The sequence below is a fragment of the Ursus maritimus genome, unplaced genomic scaffold, assembly GCF_017311325.1.
Source record: "Ursus maritimus isolate PB19 unplaced genomic scaffold, ASM1731132v1 scaffold_31, whole genome shotgun sequence".
NCBI lineage: Eukaryota > Metazoa > Chordata > Mammalia > Carnivora > Ursidae > Ursus > Ursus maritimus.
This window is the reverse complement of record NW_024425675.1, coordinates 14,320,349-14,340,328: the sequence shown is the minus strand read 5'-3', so window position 1 is coordinate 14,340,328 and position 19,980 is coordinate 14,320,349. Positions and strand designations below refer to the sequence as shown.

Below are 19,980 nucleotides of genomic sequence, written 5' to 3'. Positions count from 1 at the left end.
AAGTTATTCAATGGAATACCAGGACCAAAACTTAACCCAAGCTTTATATTCGTTCATTCAAATAAGTGTCGCTATGCCAGGCACTGTGCTTGGTGCTGGGGACGTAATGGTGAATAAAGCATACTCTGTGCTAAGATAAGGCAGAAAATAAAAATTTTTAAAAATCATTCAGGACATGCTGGATGAACTCCTTAATGGATTGTTTGGGAAGCTACATACGTTATTTCTTTCGATTGAATGTATCTTTTTTTTTTCTTTCTCACCTGTAAGTATAATATAAAATTCATATAAAGTTTTCCTTTTTTTTTTAAGATTTTATTTATTTGAGAGAGAGAGCGCGAGCACGAGTGATTGGGGTGGGTACAGAGGGAGAGAGAGAAGCAGACTCCCCACTGAGCAGGGAGCCCGCTGCAGGGCTGGATCCTAGGACTCTGGGATCATGACCTTAGTGGAAGGTAAGACACTTAACTAACTGAGCCACCCAGGAGCCCCCAGAAGTCTTTAATCTATTTACAGTTTGATGTTTTTGTGTAAACAAATTATTTCCATAGCAACTGCCAAGTCCCAGGGGTGACTCAGGTCTTGGGACAGAGCCCTTGGCCAAGGAAACTCCTTTGTACCACTAGCACGGGTCCTGCAGTGCTCCCCTGTCTGCAGTACTCTCTGTCTGCAGTGCCCCCTGTCTTCAGTGACCCCGTCTGCAGCGCTCCCCTGTCTGCAGCGCCCCCTCCCCGTCTGCAGCGCCCCCTGTCTGCAGCGCCCCCTGTCTGCAGTGACCCGCTGTCTGCAGCACTCCCCTGTCTGCAATGCTATTAAAGTCACATGCAATAAGAATTGCCCAGACTATGACCAATTTTTCATACTTATTTCACTTTCTCCTCTTTTCTTGATAGTGATAGAACACGTGCTTTCTGCCAACATGGTAATGTTGCAAATGAAAATCCATAATAATTCAAATAGTTGGAGATTCAGTTCTGAGTTGAGGAAAACTTCTATAGATAAACTGAATTTTTCCACTTTAAAAATTAATTCAACATTTCTTATTACAAAATATCCCCCCTGAATGGTTAGGTGAGAGAGGAATTAGTTCATTTGACTTGTTTGCCTATCTTGGCAGTCTTCCATGGCCTCGTTTTCAGTTGCCTGGGTTCGTTCTTTCTTCCTTTCTTTTTCTTTCTTTCTTTCTTTTTCTTTCTTTCTTTCTTTCTTTCTTTCTTTCTTTCTTTCTTTCTTTCTTTCTTTTCTCTCTTTCTCTCTTTCTTTCTTTTCTTATGACTATCTCCCAGAAGGTTCTTGCTTCTCAGTTGAACCCCTGGTCATTTTACTTTCCCTCACATAGTTCCTCATTGTTTGGCAACTGTCCAAAAGAGAACTTTACTTGTAGATGAGGGGATGAAATTGTTTCTTCAAGCCAGAAATGTAAGCTCTTTTGGGCAATTTGTCTTCTTTATAAAAGGCAAGAGCTCCGCTTAATATTAGCCCAATCTATTTTTACAATTTACATTCATTAAGCCCATCTTCTCCTTTTTAATGGCCATTTCATTACTGTTTGTTAATGAGAAATCAAAAGAATACAAAGCAACCTGAGTAATTGTCACCATTACTAATTATGCCATTAAAATAAGATTTAATAGAATGGGTTTTTGTATTCACACTCCTGTTTTCACAAGTAGAGATCCTACCCACAAGTGAGAGCTCTATATCTAAGCCGGTGTTGGGGGAGAAGAACAAGAAACTGCAAATCATTTTTGGCACAATTTCCGGGTTGGGTGTGGTTGGGATGCCAAAATCAAAAGTATTGTTCCAGATGTATTGACTGGGGAGGAGGGGGGTGTTCTCAGTCAGAGCCTACATTAACATAAGCATCCGGAGAACTGAAGGACTTCCATTTAATTCACTGTTTACTTGAGACATCAGTTCAGTAAGAATAACAGTGAAGCTCATACAGCCACTTCCATAGGCCTTCCCGCAGAGAGGAGCCCAAGGTCTGATTGGCCTCAGGAGGCCTCGAAACCAGAACCAAAGAGTCAGGCATGATCAACAGCTTGGCTCTCCCAAAAAGTATCCCTTCCCTAGAATTTTGTGTGAGATGTGTCAGGAAGAATCGTGAAAGACTTTGAAACTGGCAAAAAAAAAAAAAAAAATTACCTCCTGTGTTATCTAGTGTTACCTTCTGGCTAATTTGGCCTTTTGCTGTCTTTGAACTGCTTCACCAGACCATAAAATGTAAAAAACTGATAACAATGCTAATGATGCTTTATCCATACAAATGCAAATTAATTGTTTCCTTGGGGGGGAAAAGCAATTGATGACCGGTCCTGCCAACAGAGCTTTTTACCTTTATTTCTAAATTCATTTCAGGAATTCCTTATTACTCATTTATACGTGTCCTCCAAATTCACCTTGGAACCAATCTTAACATCTTACTGGTGCCCTCATTCATTAATGAGTTAAAATCTTTTAAGTGTGTTTATTTTAAGTGTGTTTTATTTCATGAGAATCGTGACTTCACCATTTAAAAAAATATATATCCTTTAACAGATGCAAATGATTTAATTGTCCTCATCACTTTCCTTCAACATTGGGCAAAAGCAGAAAGGGAGAAGATATCACCGGACAAAGCGCTCTGGGCTCTCAACTGTGAAACAGAGCTGTAACAATTTTTGGTGTTTATTGAAATTAGCTTTTTGTTTTGTTTTGTTCTCAGGTCTGATCTCACTTGACTATTGGCAAATTCCACACATGTGCTTGTATATATGTACATTCACACACACACACACACACACACACCGTCCACATGCACTGGAGCAGAGTTAATTCACCGCAGCTGCCAGTTCCCTCTTGAAAAGCATACAAGGCCTCGATAAATGCAAAGACTTAATTACTTCTCACATCTGGAAAAACTTGAATATGAGAGTGGATTTATTGAAGAAGCTCTTTGCTTGGCTGTCAACACCGTATCAAGAGCCAGAGAGAGTGTGCGGGCTTGATCACTGTTGGCAATTCTTTAACTCTTCAGAGATAGATGTTCTACCAATTAATTCATAACATGTCCGAAGCAGGGACAGGACTTATGCATCTTATGAAAACACAGGGAAGTAAATGATTTCCTAGTCGTTTATGGAGAAAAGCTGTTTTTGTCATGTTTTCAGGGGGAAATAATCCTATATTAAAATGTGGAAATAATGAGGAAATCCTCAAATTCTAGGAAAAGAAGGGAAGGCTTTTGGTGTTGTAGGGCACATTAAAACAAACAGCCATTGGAACAATAATTTACACAAACACATGCAAAGCTAGACGATTTTGCCCTTTTTGGAGAGAGTATAATAATGGTCCTAAAAGGGGAGTAGGGGAGTTATATGAGCTCATAACAAGAAAATTTAGTAGAAACCAAGCAAGGATCCCCCCCCTTAGAGAGGATATTTAAACCAGAATTAGACAAAGTGACGGGGGTTAGGGAATGCATCCAAAGAGCATTTCCAAAGACCCAAAGACAAGAGTTGGAGGAACCAGAAGTTCAATGTCACTGGAGAATACAATGGAGAGAGAAGAGTGCAGCAGAGCAGCAAAGAGACCCGCAAGGGGGGACCTCAGGGGACAGACTGATGAAGAAATGGATGGAATTTGCTTATCCTAACACAAAAAGCTTAAGCCAGTTTGAACCACAAATCCTTTACAAACAACAGTTTCTGGTCAATTAACTGCGGAAACAACACCTTAACACCTCCTCTATTCCCTTCATACGCCTCAAATTTAATTTTTACCCCTTCATTTTATCATTAGCCAATTTAAATACACTGTGTATCTGGAATTTATGAAAATTCATAGTGAAGAAATCGCTCCCAGGTTTGTTAGTTTAATGAAGAAAAATAGTCAAGGGAAATACATGTGTGTTATATATACCGCCCAATAAATGGACTTTATGTTAAATGTGGTTAAAATATAAATTTCACACTTCCACATTTCTACAATTCCAAGTCTATTACTGGAATGCATCTATTTTTTTTCTACTCTTTCTTAAATAAGTGATATCAATGCTTCAACAGAAACCTTAAAACATCCAGTTAGTATACCTACGTTCAGTAAGGATTTGTTTTACCCTGAAATCATGATTTCTTTCTTGTTTAAGATTTTACTTATTTATTTGAGAGAGGTAGAGAGCACACAGGAGCAGGAGTTGGGGGGGGGCTGGAGGAGAGAAGGGGAGTAGGAGAGGGAGAAGCGCAACTTGGGGCTCAATCCCGGGACCCTGAGATCATGACTTCATCATAGTTGTAAGCCAGAGAAAACAACAAAACTAATCCTCACAAGTTCAGAACTTTTGAAGCACTAATTTCTGCATCTTATTCCAATTGTTTCCATGGAGTGTCTTCCTGCATAACTCAAAATATAACATCATATCGAAATAGGATCATAGTTAAAGCAAATGTGTAATTAAAACAGCTGTATAGTGATGTCTTAAAACAGTCAGTACCCTTTGAATAGTGAGAACTAGTTGAACATATGTTGGGGGTAATTTCTGAGTACTTTATCTTCTTTATTATTTAGTATGTGTGTGTCTGTCTTCATATATTTCACCATGCATCAATATTTTTGTGTGCATTCTATGGGCCAGGAACTATTTTAATATCTGCAGATAATCAATGAACAAGACTGATAAACATCCCTACCCATCTCTCCTATGTCAATCACATATTCGTTATCAAATATTGATTGAGCATCTACTTTATGCCATGAGCTGTAATAGTATTGCATTCAGGGGAATTTCAGATAGTGAATAAACATATGATAGTCAATATTCACCAGTATATTCAGTGAAAAATATGAATTTTCTTTGACTATGACAAAATTTGTGGGACTTACAAAACCTACATTTTAAGAAAGTTGTGGCATGTTTCAAAGAATTTCTATCGATGTTCAATTAAATTTGTAGATGTCAATTTTCTTTTTTTTTTTTTTAAAGATTTTATTTATTTATGTGACAGAGAGACAGCCAGCGAGAGAGGGAACACAGCAGGGGAGAGGGAGAGGAAGAAGCAGGCTCTCAACCGAGGAGCCCGATGTGGGACTAGATCCCGAAACACCAGGATCACGCCTTGAGCCAAAGGCAGACGCTTAACGACTGCGCTACCCAGGCGCCCCTGTAGATGTCAATTTTCTATCCTGTTTTACATTCTACATCTATAGATGCTTTTCTCCATTCTTTTTTTTCTCAGATTGCGTGTGTGAAATTTTCCTTCATAACCCCAATGTGTTTGGCATATTTTTGATTTGTTCCTAAAGTGGCATCCCTCAGGCCATGTCTATCTGTGATGTTTTAACTATTTTGAAAATCATTCTCTGGAGCAGCTCTGTCTAGTAGAAATACAATGTGACCTACGTATGTAACCTTAAATATTTTAGCTGCCACATTAAAAAAAAGAAACATATTACATTGATTTTATATTTGATTCAGCTCATTTTATCCAGAATATTATCATTTGAACGGGTAATCAATACGAAAAGTACTGGGATATTTTACATTTTTTTATACAAAGTCTTTGAAATCCAGTTGCATTTTAATTTTACATTTCCAGTACATCTCAATTCGGATGAGCTCTTATTGGATACTGGTTATTGCTGCACAGTGTAGCTGTATGTAATGTTATAAGACTGTTAATCATTAGCTCTTTTTCATTTTGATTGTATATACCTTAAATGTGAAAAAGATACATTTAATATTAAATTTCTTAAGATGAGAATTTCAGAATCCTAATAAGCAAGCAATAAAAACTGCATTTAATTTCATTTCCAGACCTATTTAAATCAGTCCTCTGTACGGGAATGTATTTTATTAAAGGTTTAAATTGTTCTTATAAATAATGAATTAACTCTTTAAATGATGTTTTAATTAACTTCACCAAAGGTGTATTTTCAAAATGCTATCTTGTTTCATTAATGAGAATGACATATTTAAAGTCGCAGCCGTTTTCAGGATAAATATTCACTCTTTAATTATCTATCTAATAAATAGATAATTATATGAGTGAATAATATTCACTCTTTATTTCTCTACCTAAATACAAAAAGTCCAAATAGTTAAATACCTTCCATTGCTTCTCCCATTTTTAACTCATCTAACCCAATTTAAAACACACCAGCGATTGCTCATCAGTTTGGCCAGGTAAATCCTTTTTAAACCATGTTATAAAGCAATGTTACAATGATACTTTACTAAAGAGACTGATGAATCATTTAAAGAAGCAAAGTGTTTTACTGAAATGAGATTTTTTTTCTATTAAAAGCTTTAAAATTTCAAATTCTCAACATAAAAGCCCTTGAACAATGAAGGGAAACACGGTATCTCTTATTTCTGTTCCGCAGAGGACCCAGTTTCTTTTCTCGATGGAACCAGCTAGGATCTTCAATGATATCTAAATGCAATGAAGTCCTTTGAATCAAAAATACTGTTACATGAAGTGATATCCAAGGACTTAAATTATATTTGTGCTATCCCTCACCCAAGCTCTGCTGAAAATTCTGGAAAAAGTTAAACTCTATGCAAAAATGGAAGGCAGTCAAGAACTCTTAGAAGCTCCCTGCTTGGTACTAGGAGAAGGCACAAAAGGGTGACCACTGTATACCACGCACTGTACTATGGACTTTACACATAAAATCCCATTTAATCCTCACAACAACCATTTCACAGATGAGACACTGGGACCGGGAGTGGATAACTTGTCCAAGTTCTCACACTAAGAGATTCCAACCCAGGTCTGTACTGCTTCAATCTGCATAAAATCTATGGAAGCATAGAGCAACAAAACATTCAATGACTTTTATTTCTTTCTGGTAGTGATATTATTATTATTCTCTACCATCTTTTTCAATTTCCAACTTCCAAGGAATTGTCATTACCGAGAGTGATTTAAAGGAAGAGTGCTTGTAGTATGGGGACTATTGGGTTCCTGCAATTGGCAAGAATAAGAACTCCCCAGCAGTCAGAAACGATGGTAAAGCAGATAATAATGAAAGTATTAGGAGCATCCAGGACCTGTCAGGAACCTAAGTTGAGAAACTTTCCTGATTTTTATTATTAATGGAAAATTTATAAGCAGTAGTAAGCTGGAAAATGGGAGGGAAGGAAGGAAGGAAGGAAGGAAGGAAGGAAGGAAGGAAGGAAGGAAGGAAGGAAGGAAGGAAGGAAAGGAGGGAGGGATGGAGGGAGAGAAGGAGCACAACTGGCCCAGATGAGTTGACATGAGCCAGCAACACGAAACACTGTAAGTAACAACAATTAAAGCCTATATCTCACAGTATATGGACCAAAGGCTGCCAGTCTAGACTTATTGTGGTGATCATTTAGCAGTGTATACAAAAATACTGAATCAGTGTGTTCTACACCTGAAACTAACATAATGTTATATGTCAATTATGCCTCAATAAAAATTTTTTAAAAACACTAAAAATTGAGAATATTTCAAGTATGCATCGAAAATAGTGTGATAGTAGTGACTTTTATAGTATGCATTCCCTAATTTATACAAAACTGATAAAGATGATTTGCCAAAAAAGTGAATTCTCTAAACTTACACTAGAACATTAGGAAAAAATTATCCTAAAATATAAGGACAATAATTGTGGTAAAGAAATGCACTCTGAGCTGAAAATTCAAAGTTCATTTAACGAGAGTGTTTATTTTTTAAATGTTTGTGTTCTGGCCATTTCTTGTAAATCTAACCATTTTTAAAGCACAGAATAGCTACTTTCAAGTTTTTGTATGACAAATTGTCCGATAAAAGTGAACTCTTTAAAGAGTAATCACACTATGAGGGGCTCTTTTGTGTCAAAATTTTTACTTAAAGTTTGCTGTAAAGTTTACTTAAGTATAAAGTTTGCTACATTAACAAAGTAGCAAGGACACCTTTTTCTGAAGATTTTAAGCTTGATACCAGACCACTATTATAATCCTCTGCAATAATTTTTCTACAGAACTATCACTACATGTGCATCTGATCAAGGCTATACCTAGTTCCTTATTTTAAGATTTAAAATCACTATATATGTATTTCCTTTGATAATTCTTTATGATATTTACTTACTTTCTCTTGTATAAATAGTCATGAGTTGGGGAAACCTCAGATTTTAATTTAATCAGAATAAATAGCTAAATTGTACTCTCCTATATTAAAATATTCATATGTATGGATAACACTTATTACAATAGCTTTAGATTTGCTTATTAACAAACTTTACAAGATTTTTTTTTTTAAAGAGATCATTTAATTGCCGATTAAGTGTGGCCAACTCAAAATACAAACGTTCCTGGAAAGGGGTAAATTATCGATATGATAAAATCTAATCTTCTGGGATAGATTGCTGAAGACTTTATTATAAAGAAAATTATGCACAGTTTTATGTTTTAACTAGTACTTTATTTAACTTACCTTTTTAAATTATACTTTAAACTCAGTATTGTATTAATTTCTTTTTTCTTTTTTTTACTTTTCTAAAACACAGCAATAGCAAATGTCCTTTTTAAACAAATCATCTTTGTTTAAATATTCAAAGGTTTAAAGATTTATGACGTTAGGACTAACTAGTTTTCAAAACACCATCAAAAAGTGTATCTTTCACAGTACATGCCAGGCTTTTATGATGTTTCTATTTCAGAGGCAGGATCAGTGATTGTATTTGGAGCCATGTTTGACAAAGATTATAACTGACTCATGAACTATGTTACAGGGAGGCTTCTGCTCAAGTTCTTTATATTATACTGAAAAAAGAACACATGCTTGAGATTGTATTCCACGCTGAATTGATAACAGAACATTGTGCTGTTTTCTAGTCTGGCAAAAACACTATGACGAACTAGGCAAGAACGAATAAAGCACAGAAGAGATTAGAAGCCACTAACTTCTCACTGAATGAAGATTAATTAACCATCATTGGAAAAAGGGTGAATGCCTGGAAGCAGCACTTCCAGTGTGCGGAGCGCAAAGAGCACCGGCCACACGAGGAGGAGGCCTCTGATCTGAGTTTGAAACCCCACGCTGCTAGTGACCTGCCCTGTCATGGCGAGTGTGTCATTTGAAGTCTTTGGTTCTTTATTTTCTCATCTGTCAAGAATTAGATCAGTCTCTTTGGGTTCTGCGATTGTATGTTACCAACTTTATCCACTAATCGCTGGGGTACAAAGAGTTCAAAGATAAAAACATCATCTGTCAACAAATTCTTTTATCAAATCACTTTTGGTTTTGGTAAAAGTGGAAGTGAAGTAAGCTGTATTGAATAGTAGACACTGTGCTAAGTCCCTTACTTATCTCAAGGCACATGCATCAACTCTAGAAGATAAATACTTCCATGATCCCCAAACTGAAGCTCAAAAAGGTAGAGTAATTTGCTTAAAAGTAACATCAATAGGACTAGAACCAAGATCTCCGGTACGTTTACGTATCCCCTCACCACATAAACCCATCGTGAGTTTTCAGACCTGCGATGTTATGCAGCTGGAATCTACTTTTAAAAACACCCCTTGCATTTTGACTACAGATCAGAAACCAACCAGGTATGACCGAATGGCTAATAAAGCATAAGATATTTATAAAACCTATTCCCATATACGTCAATTTGTTTTTAACTGCTACAAAGAAACAGCCTTTAAACAACCACAAGGACATTTTCATGGTCTAGTCTAAAAACTACAGTATTAATTCAAGGTATCCATATATATGAAAGTATAAGTGGGTTCCATGCGCACATAAAATGGGGATGTATCCCAAGGCATGGGAAATCATCAGTGATGTAGCTATGCTGAGTATATTCGTGGATATGTGTTCCAAAATCGATATAAACATAATCAGTGGGAAATTAAATTCTGATAGAGCCAAGAGCACGGCTTTGGAAAGCTTTTAAGCGTTTATCTCCACGATGATCTCATGGGGAGTTCAAGCTTCTTTTCAAGCAATGACACTGTCCAAAGCTCTAAAAAGCAGATATTTATCTTACCATTCAATATGTTGCAAGAGTTTCTTGGCAGTTTGACTCAATATGAGAAAATAAAGTTTTCATGTCATCACAAATGGGGAAAGAAATGGTTTTCTTAAGCATTTGTCCCTTGCCTTGTCCCTCAATTTAATTAACATTCTCTCTCAAGGTTATAACAATAACTTTTCTTATTCTTTACCCTACTAATATTTTAGTTCTGTAAATATGAATGTGAACATGAAAAAATAAAAATCACTTTTTGCAAAATAAGTTACACGACCAACACAACTTTATAATAGTTCTGTTTAATACTTTCAGTTGTACTACCACATCCCAAAGGAATGCTTGGAGACTGTGGCTTACAAGAAGAGTAAATCAATCAATGGCATTGATACATTTGAAATATAAATGTATATTGCCCATCTATATAGTATTTCCAAATAATTCAGTATTTGAATCAAAATATCCTTACGTGAACTACTATGTATAAATGACTATGTTAGGCATCGCAAGAAATAGAAAACTGAATAAAATCTAGCCTCTCACAGAGATGAGGCAATTAAAGAGTACACTAAAGCTATCAGAGAATTGAAGAGAGCTGTGAGGGTTCAGAAGATGGAAGAAACCAGAAATATCAAGGCGGCCTTACTCAAGGAACACTCCCTTTGATCTGCACATTACAAAGATGAGCCAGTTTTTCGTGAGAAAAGGAAGGATGGAGAACAGAGCATAAGCAAAGACAGCAGAATAGCCAGACGATGGTCCCCATGAGAAATAAGTGCAGCGTGCATAAAGGAGGTGCAGGAGTAAGGAATACTAGAAAAGCTGAATAGGACTGCTGCAAATGTCAAGCCAACCATTTTATATATAATTCAATCAGAAATGTTGCATCTTGAAGTTGTAAGCAGAGGAGTAACCTATAAATCCAATATAGAAAGATTAATCTAGTTGTAACAGACTGACAGGAAAGGGAAGAGAATATCAGAATATTTCTGCAAAATAGCCCACACCAAAAATAAAGACCGAGACCAGGGTCATGAAGTTGCCAGAGGAGAGATGCTGGAAAGACGTAGGCAGAGCACCAGACAAGACGTGAAGAACAAGAGGCCATTCTAAGGTATTTCAAGTTGTTTGAAAAGAAAGGGAAGTGGGCTGGGGCATGGCACGTGGAGTCAAAGGTGGAGTTGTTCAGGTGGAGGATAGCCATCAGCGAGGTGTGCACGGTGGTCAGATTAGGGCACTGGCTCAGTTCAGGGACCGGGGTCCGAGCTCAGGGAGCCACAGGCAAATCGTGGAGAAAGCAAAGAGGACAAGTTTCAAAGGCATCTCCTAAAGAATGGTGAAGGGTCCTCCAAAGGCATTGCTGATGGTTCATACTGTACATTAAGAAAAAAGCAGTGCTGTACACTCCTCAACAAAGATCTCCTGTGAGACAAGGACAAATTTTCTCTTTTCTGTTTCTTACCAGTTCTCAAAAACTAGACTACTTTGTTTTAATGGAATGCTTCATTAAAAATATTTATTGAGACACCATTATAGGAGTTAGGAACTTGGAATACAACCATATTTATTATCTTCCCAAAGGTGCTTTTAAAACCGTTTACATATTCTCATCTGGTTATAAAAATGATAGATGTTCACAGTTTACTGGAAATAGCAAAGAGCATCAAAACCAAGTGTTTGAAATACTGCATCAGGAATTGCTGTCAAATCTTATCAAATGCTTTTTCAGCGTTAGATGACTTTTCTTATTTGACTTTTTTATTAATATCAACAGCATATTAATTTTATGATATTAACAGATATCCTAGTATCTAACCATCCTTGCATTCTTGGGTAAAATATTACTTGCTCTCAGTAGATTATTCTTTAAATGAAGATGATTTCAGGGTGGCTCAGTTGGTTAAGTGTCTGACTCTTGATTTTGACTCATGTCATGATCTCAGGGTCATGAGATTGAGCCCCATATCCATCCCAGCATAGAGCCTGCTTAAGATTCTCTCTCTCCCTCTCCCTCTGCCCCTCCCCCTGCATGCTCTCTCTCTCCCACTCTCTCTAAAAAAAAAATGAATATAATTTCATAGCATTTGTTTATATAATGATATATAAGTAATAATGCACATTTACGTTCATGACTAGGGTCATTTATGTTCCTGAACTGGAGTTTTCTTTGGAGGCTATTTCCTTTTTTGGGTTCTATGCCAATTTATGTGCTTTTGGAATGGCTGTTCCGTGAAAACAGGACAGACTCAATGATAAAGCTACATTAATTGTGCCAATAAATTTACCTGTGTGAACCATGCTCAGGTCCCTGGCTCTCATTAGCAGGCTGTGAATCACATGACCTGACTATCAGGCCATAGCTCGTTAGACCGGGAGCAGACACTGCGCTTGGGGAGATGAAGTGCACTGGCTAGCCAGTGACTAATAAGAATATGTTTTGTGAGTTTGAACGAGGAGACATTTAGCTGTAGACAAGCAGATGGTGGTGAGTGCTGGGGCTCCAAGGGCAGGTAGACTTAGGCAGGTGGCTGTTTTTCAATCAGATGCTGAGAAGCAGGCTAAGAAACCCTGTGTTCAGAGAAAAGCAGAGACCAAGAACCATACAATCCCTAAAAGAGACAGTGATTTGCTTTCTAACGACTTCACAATCCCATGAAGTCCAACCTCCTTGTTGGAACTTTTTTCTCTGACATTATCACATATCCTTCCTATATATCCTTTTTTTCTTTAGCCATTCCTTGGAATCGAACAGCCCTAAGACAATATCAGGGACAGAAGCCTTTTAGAAAGGTAATTGTTTCATAATATTTTTCAATGTTTTCCTTGGTTATTGCTTTGCTCAGCTTTTCTAATTCCTCTAGCATCGATTTTGGAGGTCTACAGGTTTCTTTCAAAAATCCATTTCCTTTATATTTTCAAGATTTATTAACATAATGTCCTCTCATGGGTTTTGAATTTAATGATCATCTAATTGAATTCTGAGCTAGAAGAGGTAACTACACATCCAGAAAGATGTTCTAAACTTGCAAGGAATGTATGAGAGAGTAAAAATAATGGAAATGGGGATTTTAAATTATCAAGACAACTTTAATAATAAATTTAATATACACTGATGAGTCTAGCTCTCAAGATTTACTTTTTATATATTTTCTTAATAGAAGTTCTTTATAGTACAGAGCAGGGATCTAATAAATGGAAATACATGAACCTATCATTACAATAATATTTCACCAAAAAAATACTTTTAGACAGTTACATATACAAAGCACCAGGCTTTGCAAATTTTAAGATTGATGCTTTAAATTGATTCTGCAAGCTAACAACGTATTTATATCCAGAGAGTAAATGAACATTCTATTAAAAACATAATAACTAAAACTCATTTCCAAATGTTATCATAACCTTATCACTTAGTTATATAGCATAGTAAGACATAAAAGACTGCCTTTCTATGATAAATCCTGATTAACTAAGTCATCCCTTATTTCAGAAATAGCTAGCCTTTTATTTCCTAGGTGAGAAGTGAAACATAATGAATCACCAGGTGATTAACCAGTCATCTAGTCTGACAAGATATTTGATGAGTACAGATTACTAAATGTCAGAATTCTAAAACGACAGGCAAGAACCGTCGCTTGTGGAGTTCCCAATTTCTTAGTCTACGCAACCCTGAAATGTAACTATACTGGAACAGCAAAAAAGAAGGGGTGGAAATAGAAGGAAAATCCATTTTATTTTTTTGAATATTTTATTTATTTGAGAGAGAGAGTACACGCACAAGCAGTGGGGAGAGGTAGAGGCAGAGGGAGAAGCAGACTCCCCACTGAGCAGGGAGCCTCATGCAGGACTCGATCTCGATCCCAGGACCCTGGGATCCTGACCTGAGCCGAAGGCAGACACTTAACCGACTGAGCCACCCAGGGGCCCTGGAAAATCCATTTTAAATATGAAAAATTTTAAATGTAGGAACATCTAGTGTCTTATTATGAAATCTTTCTCCAGCAGCTCTGAAGAAAACAATTCAACTTGCAAATACTCCCTAAAAGCTTCTAACCTTGTTTAGGGATAAAATGTGTCCCCAGCTGAAGCTCCTTAAGGCAGCCGACTGTTTTATTCTCCGCCACTAGAGTGACAGATCAGTGATATTTAGAACAGCATCTACGCATCTTGCACCGCACTGACTAGCAAGAAAAATGATTAGAATGCCAACTAATATTTTTTTAGTCTTAAAATTAAAAAAAAAAAATTTAAGAAATAAAACTTTACAGATCTATGGATCTATAGTAGCACGTGAAGGTAATTTATAAGTAAATATAAAATATGCTGGGGAATGAGCTCAGGCTCTTACTTACTGATAGGAACAGCATGGTGGAAAAGATGAATTCAGGGCACTAAATTATCAACCTCCCGATGACCAGAACTACGCTGGTTTACCCTAATAATCCAATGTGTACCTAGAACAGAACGGATAAGAGCATTAACTTTTTACAAAATTAAAAATCTGCTCGTGAATCCAAAGTCTACTGTTTTGTTGTCTCCCAGCTACACAGACACAGGCAAAGTGACACTTAAAATGTTGCCAGCAAAACATGGTCCTCTGTAATGGACACTAATGTAATTTCACGCTGCCCTGATACATTTCATTCATTTCTCTCTTGAAAACGTCCTCTCCACCATTTCTCCAAGGGAACAAATGTATAATGGCAATAGGGTTTTTCTCTTTCTTACTGATATGTTCATTGATGTCACAACGAAAGTAAACGGTGGGATAGGTGTTGCTGAGCTTGTTGGCAGTTTGAAGCAGTTCAGAAAATGGCTATTTTATTTACTTTTCACTGCACATCCAGCTCCAAACTATCGCCAACTTCAGCCACTCGCTACGTATCACATATCTCATCTCTAACTCGGAATGTGGAACAATCTGGATCTGGGAAAGACTGGAAAAAAATCAAGGTAGTTATGCAAATTTTGATATAAACAAAACTTGCAGGGAGATGTTCAGCCAACATAGAAAAGGAAACTCCCTCTGAACATCATATAAAATGCGTGAGCAGCAAACGTATCTATAAAATGAATGTGTTTTTCGTCCTCACACTGGCCCTCTTCACGGTTATTCTATTTTATTTTTCAAGACCCTTCTTTGTGTAGATGCTGAGATCTTATGATGAATATTTGAAGGAAAAAGAATAAGAAAAATATTTGTTTAACTCCCCCCTCTTACAGCCTGGTATAAACAATTTCATTATGTTAAAAGAAAGGTGATACTATAAGTGGAATTTAATATGATCATCGAGGAAACAAAGACAATCATTTCTGCTAAGGTATTAGGAAAATAATACAATCCGAAATGATCTACACAGAACACAATGAGCACAGTGGTTAAGACACAGTTACCAAGGTTAAACACCACGTTAGAATCCAAGCTCCAATCATTTAGCAGCTCTGTCAGGTTGGTCAGATTATTTAACTTCCTCATCAGTAATACTAAAATAATAAAGACTGCATCCCTAGTTGGGTTTTATGACAATTAATGAAGGTCATGTATTTAAAGCCCTTTGATCAACGCACTTAAATAAGTGCTTAATAAATCCTTAATTTTATTTTCATTCTCTCAGAACTGTTTCCACGTAACATGACCATAATAAAGCAAAAGACTATGCGTTTAGAAATTCTGGAAATAATTGAACAAAATACTAACATATTTCTGTGGGTCAGTATTTGGGTTCTCCAAGTGTTCTAAAATGCATACATTATCACTAAAAATAAACTAAATCATGTGTTATTTTAAATATTCAAAACTAAGAAAATATTTTGTGGCAAGAGATGGCATCCAACTATGACCTAGTTCCTTGCTAAGAGACTAATCACCCATATTTTCTGAGAAAATCATATCTTTATGAGAAAATCATTCAATGTGTTAGTTGAGAACATGGGTTCCAGTCCCACTGCTGACCCCTGGGTGATTTTGGATGAGTTTGTATAACCTCCATAAGCCCTGCTTCCCTTCCTTGCAGAAGCAAATAATAAATGTAGCCCATGCATGAGTTATCTTTAAAAATGCTTCCATTTCACACTTCCTGTTTTTATAAACACAGGAATCATGTCACCGTGACTTTTGTTTAAAAAGGATTTTTTAACACCTATTATAAAGCCTCTATTATTAGAACTGTGTGCTACCGGAGCATTCATACGTGGAATGGGATCAACGGTCCAGAGACAGACCCAACTGCATATGATAAAGAGCATTCCGGTCAGTGGGGAAAAGGAAAATGCCTTAGTAAATAATGTTAGAACAACATGGGAAACAAGTATCATTGGATCCACTCCTCAAGCCCCACACCAAGATAAATTCTAAATGAGACCTTAATGTAAAATATGAAACTGGGGAAGATCACAGGGAGGGATTACTTTATAACTGAAACTGGGAAACCATTCCTAACTCAAAATCCAGAACCCACAGGGAAAAGAATGACCATATAAAGATAAACTTGACTACATAAAAATTAACATAAATAACATAAAATTTACACATAAAAAATAAAAACACTACAAACAAAATAAAGATAGTTAATGGAGGGGGGTGGGTAGTAATTGCAACAGATCTTGAAGGAATGACAGCCCCCATAAAAGGAAACTTAAAAATTCAGAAGGAAAGCTCAACCACCCAATAGGGACAAAAGCTGAACATACAAAGCAGCAAGTTCACAGCAAAAGAAATGCAGATGGTCCTCAGCATTAGACAAGATGCTCGCCTTTGCTCATGATAAAAGAAGTACAAATTAAAACATGAGGCCCCATTTTTTACCTTTCGAATTAGCAAAAATTTCAAAAATGTACAAAATAGTCTGACGGTAGGACTGTGGAGAAGTTGGCCCTCTTGTATACTACTGTTGGGAACACAAAATTATTCAACTCTGATGGCAGCAAACTTCGCAATATCTAGCAAAATTACAGATGCATTTACTCTTTGACCCATCAGTTCCTCTTGGAAAAATCAACTCCCAAAAGTACTGGCAAAAAATATGAGATGATATATGTACAAGACTATTCATTACAAGACTCATAACAGCAAAAGACTGGAAATAACCCAAATGTCCATCAACTAGGGACTGGTTAAATAAACTATAGCATAAGCACAAAAAGGAGCTATCTAATCCATAAGGCAGATCCCCATATACTGCTATGGAGTGCTTTCCAGGATACACCAAGAAAGGAAAAAAGCACAGTACAGAGGAGTGTGTGCTGAATGTTAGTTTCCATTTGGGTTGGAAAGGTAATATATGCTATATAAACACAGCTACTTACATATTTTTTTAAATAAAGAATAAACTAAAACTAATAAAAAGGAGAAAACAGAACAATTTTTATGAAAGAAAGGGATAGAACAAGATGGAAGAAGTGAGCTAAAAGTGAGAACCTTCCAATATACTTCATTTCATATATTGATTTTGGAAAATCATGTAAACATTGTATATAGTTCGTATTGCATTAATAACTCAAGAAGACAAAAATAAAGCAACCTCTAAAATTCAAAATCAAACTGAAATAAATGGACCTAACTATACATCGGTTTAAGTAGCATAACCACACAGAAAAGAGTTCTTTTTAGTATTTTGCCATGATGTATTCACTATTTTGGTACCAACAAGGTTGTTATTTTATAAATAGTATATTTTTCTCTTTCTATAAAAAATGCATTTGACTAGCTCTGTTCCCTAAAGATGTCTAGAAGTAGTGACAATGCAGTAAAAACTGGTAATCAAAATATCAAAAAATTATTTTCAATCTATCTTCATGAACAATCCGAGATAATCACTGAGAAAGTGAATTTGTACCTTTTTTTAATTCAGGAAACAAATGTCTAAATTTTATCTAAACTGTTAAGAGAATACACAGTCGTCTGTTCCATGGCAAAGTTTTCAGATCTAAGGTTAAATTAGAAAAATAAACCAATCTTGAGAAAATACAAAGTGGAAGGTATCACAAACCCACATGTCAAGCTATACTACAAAGCTGTAGTCATCAAAACAGTATGGTTCTGGCATAAAAACAGACACAGAGATCAATGGAACAGAATAGAGAACCCAGAAATAAAGCCATGATTATGTGTCAATTAATCTTTGACAAAGGAGGCAAGAAGATGCAATTGGGAAAATACAATCTCTTCAACAAATGGTGTTGGGAAAACTGGACAGTTACATGCAAAAGAATGAAACTGGACCACTTTCTTACACCATACACAAAAATAAGCTCAAAGTGGATTAAAGACCTAAATGTGAGGCCTGAAATAATAAAACTCCTTAAAGAAAACAGGCAGTAATCTCTTGGACATCAGCCCTAGCAACATTTTTCTAGAAGTCTCCTCAGGTAAGGAAAACAGAAGTAAAAATAAATTATTGGGAATACACCAAAATAAAAAGCTTTTGCACAGCAAAGGAAATCATCAGCAAAACAAAAAAGCAGCCTATTGAATGGGAGAAGATATTTACAAATGATATATCCAATAAGGAGTTAACATCCAAAACATACAGAGAACTAATGCAACTCAACACTACGGAAACAAATAATCCAATTAAAAATGGGCAGAGGACCTGAATAGACATTTTCCCAAAGAAATACAGATGGCCATAAGAAGATGTTCAACATCACTAACCATCAGGGAAATGCAAATCAAAACTACAAAGAGATATCACCTCACACCTGTCAGAATGGCTAGTATCAAAAGACAAAAAATAACAAGTGTTGGCAAGATTGTGGAGAAAAGGGAACTCTCATGCACTATTGGCAGGAGTGTAAATTTGTGTAACATTACAGAAAACAGAACAGAGGTTCTTCAAAAAATTTTAAATAGAAATACTATTCCACTACTGGGTATTTACCCAAAGAAAATGAAGACACTTATTTGAAAAGATATTTGCACCCCTATGTTCATCGCAGGATTATTTACAATGACCAAGATATGGAAGCAACCTAAACACCCAGTGATAGATGAATGGATAAAGAAGATGTGATGGGTGTGTATATATATTATTTTAATTATATATTTTTATATAATTTATATATAATTTACTATATACTTATACATAGTTTATATATGTATAATGGACTATTACTCAGCCGTAAAAAAAAAGAGATCTTGCCATTTGCAACAACATGGATGGATCTAGAGGGCATTATGCTGAGTGAAATAAGACAGTCAGAGAAAGACACACACCATATGTTTCATTTAAATGTGGAATCTAACAAACAAAACAAACAGACTCTTAAATATAGAGAACAAACTGGTTGCCAGAGGGGATGGTGGTGGAGGGATGGGCAAAATGGTGAAGGGGAGTGGAAGGTATGATATTCCATTTATGGAATGAATAAGTCGTGGGAATGAAAGGTACTAGGTAAGGAATATAATCAATGGTATTTTAATACAGTTGTATGGTGACAGATGGTAGCTAGACTTGTGGTGAGCACAGCATCACCTATAGAATGGTCGAATCACTGCGTTGTACATCTGAAATTAATGGAATATTGTGTATCAACCATACTTCAATTTGAAGGAAAGAACAAATTCACACACACACACACACACACACACACACACAGACACACTCGGTTAGTCTCCATTTGCCTCCACCTCAGTCCCTCCCCTTCTTCCTCTCCCTGCTCTGTCTCAGAAGGAGAGCCGAGCGCACTGCTTCTCCATGACTTCCTTGCAGGCTCTATTCTAATCGAGTCTGACCAGTGGAAAGCAGGGACAAGAGACCAGAAGAAGAGAAGGGAGAGGAGGGGGTATTTCTTCCCCTCATCCATTCTCCCATGGTGCCCGCCTCTGGTAGGAGCTCTGTCCTCACAGCTACAACACCATGATTCCAAGTAATCCGTGGACTTCAACCCAAAGGGGGGTCATGACCCCCTGACTCTCTGGGCACCTCACCATCTCTTGCCTTTTCCCTTAACCACCCCCAAACCTCAGTAAAGTCTCTTTATTTGCTGTCACATAGGTTTACTCTGTTTTCT

At 36.5% G+C, this 19,980-nt stretch overlaps 1 protein-coding gene across 2 annotated transcripts in view; it reads right to left on the bottom strand.

Annotated features, from left to right (window-relative positions):
• NEBL (nebulette) overlaps positions 1-19,980 on the bottom strand; it is a 335,915-nt gene that overhangs the window by 111,363 nt on the left and 204,572 nt on the right. The window lies entirely within an intron of this gene.